Source organism: Dama dama, chromosome 7, assembly GCF_033118175.1.
Source record: "Dama dama isolate Ldn47 chromosome 7, ASM3311817v1, whole genome shotgun sequence".
Classification (NCBI taxonomy): domain Eukaryota; kingdom Metazoa; phylum Chordata; class Mammalia; order Artiodactyla; family Cervidae; genus Dama; species Dama dama.
Window position 1 is genome coordinate 12,265,847 of NC_083687.1, and position 8,007 is coordinate 12,273,853.

Below are 8,007 nucleotides of genomic sequence, written 5' to 3' on the forward strand. Positions count from 1 at the left end.
CTTGCTGACAGTTGTGCCTTGAATCATTTTCAGGATTCTGTTTCTTCTAATAGAAATATGTTGTCATGAGACTTCAGAGAGAAGCAGCACAAATACATATACACAGAGACAAAAGACATGTCAGTAATTCTCTTTTTCTACATTATTATCAAAGCACTGCTTTCATATTTCAAATTGAGGTATTTCACTTTTTTCAGATAACAAACTCATTCTCATCTTCAACAAATTTTTGCAGCTTTTTTCCTCAAGAAAGTAAAAGTTACATACCATAAAATGCACGGATCTTAAGTATTCGGCTTGGTAAATTTGAACAGATGTATACACCACCAATTGATCAATCTGGAGGTTCCATGTACTGGTCTTGAAACTGTTCTGTAAGTTAAAAATATATGAAAATTAAAAATTACCCTGAAAGCATATACTTGAATTTCATCACTTGAATCCCAAACCAAGCTATAGAATATTTCTATCACCCTAAAAAGTTCCCTTTTGGGACGTCCGTGGTGGTGCAATGGCTAAGACTCCACTCTCCCAATGCGGGGGGCCGGGGTTTGATCCCTGGTGAGGGAACTAGATCCTACATGCCACCAACAAAGACCCAGCAAAGTCAAATTAATTAATTTTTTGAAAACTGAAGAGTTTCTTTACAGAAAATGTTCCCCTTTGTCTCTTTCCAGTTATCCACAGCCTTTACCCAGAAACTGCTTTCATTTCTAACACCATACCTAAGTTTTGTCTGTTCTTGTATTTTTTATAAATGGCATCTAACAATACATACTTGTTTCGTTTCTCTTGCTCTGAATAATATTTGAGATTCTTCTCTGTCATTGTATGAATCATTACTTTATTATTATTGTGAAGAAAGATTCTATGAACATTTTTATCAGTTTCTGTGTGGACATGTACTTTGTTCCTCTTGATGAAGCAAGATTTCATTTGAAAAAAACGAATTCACACATAAATAAGCCTGGGAATTCATATAGATGATTTATATGTATACATATAGTAAACATATCCAGTTACATATATAATGCAAATACATATAGTATAGATATTTATCTACCTACCTGTGTGTATGTATTTATGTGTGTGTGTATATATGTGTGTGTACGCAAATGGACTCTGAGAGGTCTACCTAGGAATAACCCCAAAGATACATTAAATAAACTTATAAAGTTCACAATGAAAATACATTTAGATGACATTTCAATTCTTCTTAATAAGTATATTATATTTTAACCTAAGTATAATTCAAAACAGAAACAAATTTCTCTCCATGTAAGTTACTCTATTTCACATCAATGAAATACCATCTTCTCACAACAAATCCCCTTTCCAAACTAGAATTTCATAACATTAAATATGACCATCCATCATGAAATAATTTTTTATGCTAGGGGGTAAAATCCAAAATATGTTAAGATTACAAGATTTTATTTTATTGTCTTGCTTTTTTAAAAAGTTAAACATGGAAATAATTCCATTGGTTAATATTTACATGAATAAAGACCATTTCATCCGTATTCAGAAAAAGACCTCCATTCCAAAAAGCAACTTAACTGCAGCACTGTCTGTGACAGAGACATTCTGACCTTCAAATTCCTTGTGTAATTTTCAGCAGCTAGAAGGATCTTTAATTTCCAGAGACAGGAACATTGAGAAACATACACACAAATCTGATTTTTCATGAGATCAATTTGAAATCCCCAACCCTGTTTTTGATAATCAGATGATCATTCAGGGGACTAGCAGTGGTTCTTCATTTAACATCACACATAAACTGCCAAGACTACAAACCGAACATTACAAATGGTTCCAAAAATTTACCATCGCCTGCTTTAGCAAAGGTTTGCAAACTACAAAAGGGAAAAGCCCCTCTTCTAGTCTTTGATCTTTCTCCATCTTTTATTCCTCCTTCCAAAAAATGAGCAATTTCAAGACCATACAACTCAAATGGACTGTATTTTTAATCTTAAAAAACATTCTTAGCATTCAGATGTTCCCTAACTTTCACAGATGTGGAACTGTTTACTTAAAAACCCATTATTTCACTCTGAAAATACATAATTTTAATTTTTCTAGTAGCTGTACTTTTTTCTAAAAAGAAAAAAACAACCTTAATTAAGTGTTACAAAAACGACAGCAGTTTCAAAGAGCTACAATTCCCAACTTTCAATATCTTTTTGCCTGACTGTTTTAGAGAACTAAAATTTTATTCCTGTTTTTTAAAATGTTTCTCTTCCAGACCAAGAGTAGAAAATAGGTTAAATCAAATGTGTAGACCCCATACTCCCTCTGGTGGTCCTTCACTCTTATTAACTAGCTGTCTTCCAAAAGACTAGAACACTAAAATAAGTGTAAAACCAATCTGCCCCGTTTAAGGATTATAGCCTTACACGTGTGAGTTTCAGCTGAATGCAGGTCAAGTCTCATCATGACAAAAATGAGGTAAATAATTTGAGTGCTTGAATTTTAGTGTTTCAAATACTACTGAAATATCCTTAGGAACTTGTTAGTTACGTACACAAGCTCCTGCTATAAATTACTTTAACCTGTCTGATTTGGCAGAACTATCTTTTACACAATAAATAAACATCTTTTTGCAAAAAAAATTTAAAAAAAACTCCACACTTAAGTGGCTACTGTTTTTAAATCAATAGTTATATGATTTACCTACCAACTTCCACCTGGTCTCGAGTGAATGTAAATTTAATTTTCCTTAAACTTTTAATTTTCCTGACATAACGTCAGCAGTTAAAAATGCACTGTAAAAAAAAATTCAGAATGTAAAATAATGAAAAAATCTAATTACTAATCGGCTACGTTAGAAAGTTCAAATAGTTTCAGAATTATAAAAAGTATAAAATATATAACTGTTCAGCATAAAATAAGTACAGAATTCAGTGTGTAAAAATATGTACAATTCTGTTAGGAATTCGGAAAAATTATATTAAAGGCCTACAGAAAATATTCTTCATAACAGATACAGCATGCATTTTACTGTTAAATAAAGAAGTATTACTATCTAACAGTATCATGTGATTTAGCCTCAAACATAGCTTGTTTCACATGTATCCCTGTTTTTCTATAGCTTGGTTTAATCAAAAATATTTGCCCACCTCCAAATTCAAAAGGAGCCACACCTGAGGCTAAGTGACTTAAAAATACTCCCAACATTTATTATGTAGATGTAAGAATTCAACTTAATTTTGAAACTATAATGTGGTTGACCATTTTATGATACGGTCTACCGCAAGTTAAAAGTGTACAAAATCAGTAATTAAAACATGAAAAAAACTGAGTTTGAAAACAGTATTTTAATTAAAAGGCACTTTTACAGATAAAGTTCCCAAGACATGCGTTTGTAAATGAAACTATGAAATATGGCTTTAATTTATGGTATGTGGTACATTTAAGCATCATCACAAGATAAAAGCTATAAAACTTTTAATTATACACCATAGTTAGACTAATATACTCCTATACACTTTAAACAACAATTATATAGATCACCCATAACCCTAGTCTCAAAAGATTCCTCAGAACGACTTACACAGAACAAAACCCACTTTGCACGTCACTGCTCAATCTACCTTCGCTAAGCATTGAAAAGCCAACTCAGCTTTCAACAGTAACAACTTCTTCTACAGCTATAGAAAGAGGATGTTCTTCCTTCTCTAGACTGTTTGTCTAAGAGAACTTAGAACTGATTGTTCTAAGCTAAGAAGACTAGGAAACAAAACAACCGAAATATGTTCTTTTTCCAATGCAAGAATAAACAGAAAATTGAAGACTTCACTAGTAGCCTAATCCAATATTTCAAAATGTTCGTTTGAAAGACAAAGAACTCACAGCAGATAAGCCTGTTGTTTTACAGAAATAAAAAAAAATTTTATAAAAACCACCTTTGATTTTTAAAAAAAATCCTGAACAGTCACAACTAGCCTATTGGTTAGAGTGCCCCTTTCAAAGGTGTTACTAATTAACTGTGACTAAAATTACCATTCAATGAAACACTAATAAAGTAACATAATTAAATCAAAACTAACTGTCCTTAAGTTACTTATATCTCTTATTCAAATCATATCCAGCACATTTAAAAAAAGACACATAAGAAGAAAAATCTTGAGTTATCTAAATCAACTGTTCCTCACAAATGAATGTTATCAATAACCTTCATAATATATTTTAAAATAAGTGTAAAAATAATCATATATTATTTTTTAAACTTTTTTTTTTTTAATAGATGCCCTAAATTGGTCAGGGCCATTAACTGTAGATTTTAAGTGAGGTCAGCTGGCAGAGAGAGAAAAAATAAGTGAAAGTATAACATAAAAACTCCCCACAAAAATAAGAAGTTTTTCAATTCTACCCTCGAATTTTAAAATAAAAACTCTTATGCGGGGCCGGGGGGGGGGGGCGGTTAATGGGTGAAGGAGAATTCCCATAGACTATTAAAAATACTGAACCAAAATATGGCTTAACTTTTCTCTTGTCTACAATCTAACAAAACGAGAAGACAATGAAAATAAACACTCCTGTGTGCCCTGAGAGAGGCAAAGAAAGGTCCCATTCAAAGCTAAGCCTTATTCCACTCTTGTAAAGTAAATCCAAAGCCACGAGCTCAAACTGCTTCATGCAGAATTTACTGAATGGCGGCCAAACGTTGTACACTCTGTCCTGAACAGCGAAGGATATCTCGAGCTCTGCATTCTCCATTTACAACTTGTACCTTACTATGCATGCTTTCACCACCACTGCAGAAACCGATTTTTAAACTAAGATGTTCCTCCCGGCCAAGTCAATGAAAAGAAGGCAATCTACACGCTGGCGACACTCCCCACCTTCCCCACCCACCCCAATCAATACTGGTTTTTGACTCCTATACTGCAGTCAGCACACCTTAAAAAAAAAAAAAAAAATCACATGGGAGAAAGCGTTACAAAGCCCCCGGAGTGAACGGAATTACCGAACCCTGAAACAACTTTTCAGTGGCTCTCACCTGACACTTGGGATAATCACCTGTTGGAACGGCGCTGCCCCGGTCCCCTCTACCGGCAGTCGCGGGGAGGCCGTGTTCCCACTCACTGGTCCCCCTCCCGGGGCGGCAGGTGAAAGGCGGAGAACGCGCATATCCACACCCACCGCCCCGGGAGCGCAGACCGAAAGCCGGGGACCGCGGCTGCGGCGGGACGCTCCGTTATCCCTCCCTCGGCGGGCCCGCCAGGTGAGCGAGGCTCCATCGCGCCCGCGATGCGTCCCGGCGCACGGCTCTCCGCGGGCCCACTTCTCCCGCCGCCCGGGCCCGGGAGAGCGAAGTTTCTCTCCCGCTCGCGGCGGCGGCGGCGGCGGCGGCTCACGGGCCGCCTGGCTGCGGGCGAGTCGAGGGCGGCCGAAACGAGAGCCGGAGCCGGGACCTGTTACCCAGGGCGGGAAACCAAAAAAAAAAAGAAAAGCCGAGTGAGGACCAGCGGGGCGCGACCGGCCTCGCCTCCCGGAGGGAGAGCGCGGCAGGGGCGGGGAGCCGCTCCCGCGGCCGCCCGGCTCCGCGCCTCCCTCCCAGAGGGGAAGGGAGCCCCGGCCCCGCTCGCCCGGCGGGACGCAGAGGATTCCCGCGGGGGAGCCTGGGCGCCTCCAGCGCGCCCGCTCCGAGGCGTCCCGGCCCCGCCGGCCCCGCCGGCCCCGCAGCGCGGTTCCCGGCGCGGCGGCGGCAGGACCGCAAAGGAGGGAACGCGGCTCCCGGGGCCGGGCGGCCACCCCGCCTCATCCCCCCGTGGCCATGGCGCCGGTACCTGTCGCCGTGGCGGCTCGCCCGCTCTGTCGCTCTGCCTCAGCCGCGCGCCGCCGGCTCCTCAGCCCGCCCAGCAGGCCGCCCGCGCGCCGGACGCCGCCGCCGGAGACTGGCAGCGCCCGCGAAGCGGCCCGAGTCCCCCAGGGCAGCGCCCGGCGCAGTCCCGCCCCCGCGGGCCGCAGGACCCGCCTCCCATAGGGCCCTGGGGCTGTCAGTCCGCCCCCAAAAGCCGCGCGGGCTGTCGCTCCTCCCGTACCGATTGGCGGCCGAACGCCGTCCATGCAAATAAGGCCCCGCCCCCGGCCATTTGCACCTCCGCCTCGGTGTAACCTCCGCCTCCCCCACGCCAGCCCACGTGTCTGGCCCTTGCCCTTTTGTGGGGGCTGCAGGGAAGAGAGGGAGGAAACTGACCGACGCCCCCTCACGCCATCCCTTACCTCCGGGGAAACTAATGCCCAAGCAAGCTAGTGGACTTCACACTGGGACCTCCCTCTGACAGTTCTGCCCTCCTGTCCGCCCATCCGACCTGATCCGGGGATGGAGAGGGGCAGGCCAGACTTGTTTGCATCAGGTAAGCAAGCCCGGTTAGCCCCGGGAAACAATACCGGGGGAACTGGTATTGTCCATTTGGAACTGGGGGGAAAAATCCCATTTGGAGAACCATAGCACGTAGCACTTGCCTCTGGACACTCAGGGACTGTTAAGACTAGGCTTTCCCACGGCCTTCTACCTTTCAAACATGAAATCCCAGGTGACTGAGACAGCAGAGGATGTCTGTCTGTGTTCTCTGCCACCTGCCAACGGGTAGGCCTGCTGAGCAGCTGGACTTCAGGAGGCGGCTCAGGCCCCTGGAGTGAAATGGCCACACCAAGATGCAGATGAAGGGGACTGAGCTAGCAGTTCCTGGGCCTTAGGGAGTGGCTCGCTCAGTCTCCTCATTTTTGAGGAAATAGAAATCTGAAGTCCCACAGCTATGGAGCTTAATAATTACCTATGGAAACCTAACTTCTCCTAACTCCACATCTGGTCTCAACACTATATCACCTGGGGTCATTTAAGTATTTATGAAGAGCTTCTACAAATAACCATCCCTGCCTTCAAGAGGTGCCACCTGCAGAAGCAACCACTGGAGCTGACACTGAAACCTCCTCAGTGAGGGCAAAGGCCCTGCTTCAGTGCCTAGAAGCTTACCTTTTTACCAGATGCCAAGGAGTGTCACTGAAACAGTTTATTTGTGCATTAATTCTGCATACTAACACCAATCATTTAAGCATCTACTGTGATTTTAATGGGGCTTCTCAGGCGGCACGCTAGCGGTAAAGAACCCGCCTGCCAAGTCCCGAACTTCAAGAGTCACGGGTTCAGTCCCTGGGTTGGGAAGATTCCCGTGGAGGAGGGCATGGCAACCCATTCCAGTATTCTTGCCTGGAGAGTCCCCATGGACAGAGGAGGAGCCTGGCAGGCCACAGTCCATAGGGTCGCAAAGAGTCAGACACAACTGAAGCGACTTAGCGTACACCCACAAGCTTTTTAACAGCCTGGAATTAAGCACTGTGCTACCTGCATGGTATACTGAGGTGAGAGGACATTGTCCCAGACCTAAGAGACAGCGCCATCCACGTTGCATGTCCATGGGCCTCACGTTTCAGAGATTGTGACGAGATACCTGCATAGGGAGTGGCTATGCATAGCCCAGTGGAGGATTCCCAGGAGGGGGCAATCAGCTCTTCCTGGGGGAGGGAGTCAGGGAAGGCCTCATGGAAGAGGTGACACTAGATCTGAGTCGTAAAAGAGTATCAAGAGATGGTGTTTGCCAGACTGACGGATGTGGAAGAGGAAGAAAAGAAACTCTGGGTGGGGAGGGGAGGGTGGGAAGAGAAGGGGGAGAGTGTGAGCAAGAAGAATGCAGACCTGGAAGAGCCTAGTAACTGAGGGAACAGCAGGAACAGTGTGGTCAAATCTGCTGTGATGTGTGGCCATGTCACATGGCCTGGGACCAGGCGGAGGAAGAGAGAAAGAAGCGGGAGGCTGCCAGGCTGTGTTGTAACACACCGCAGCAAACAACAGGCCCTGTAGATACAGCTGCAGGCTTTTTTTTTTTTTTTTTCCTAGGCCAGAGTCTGTGGGGGAACAGTCAGTTCCGATGGCAGCCGGGCTGGCCCCACCCTCTCTCAGAAAACCACTCCGGTCACTGCACTTGCCCTCCTCAGCACTTG

At 43.9% G+C, this 8,007-nt stretch overlaps 1 protein-coding gene across 4 annotated transcripts in view; it reads right to left on the reverse strand.

Moving 5' to 3' along the window:
* The window catches only part of FKBP5 (FKBP prolyl isomerase 5), a 112,753-nt gene extending 106,862 nt beyond the window's left edge, over nt 1-5,891 (reverse strand). For 2 of the 4 annotated variants that reach the window (XM_061146529.1, XM_061146528.1), the window contains exons 1-2: nt 5,793-5,891; nt 268-372 (exon numbers count right to left, since the gene is read on the reverse strand). The gene's annotated coding sequence lies outside the window, so the exon portion shown is untranslated. Of the gene's footprint in view, nt 1-267; nt 373-5,022; nt 5,181-5,792 lie in introns of those variants that run through there. The other 2 variants (XM_061146531.1, XM_061146530.1) reach the window with 1 other exon arrangement.
* Nucleotides 5,892-8,007: the final 2,116 nt, after the last annotated feature.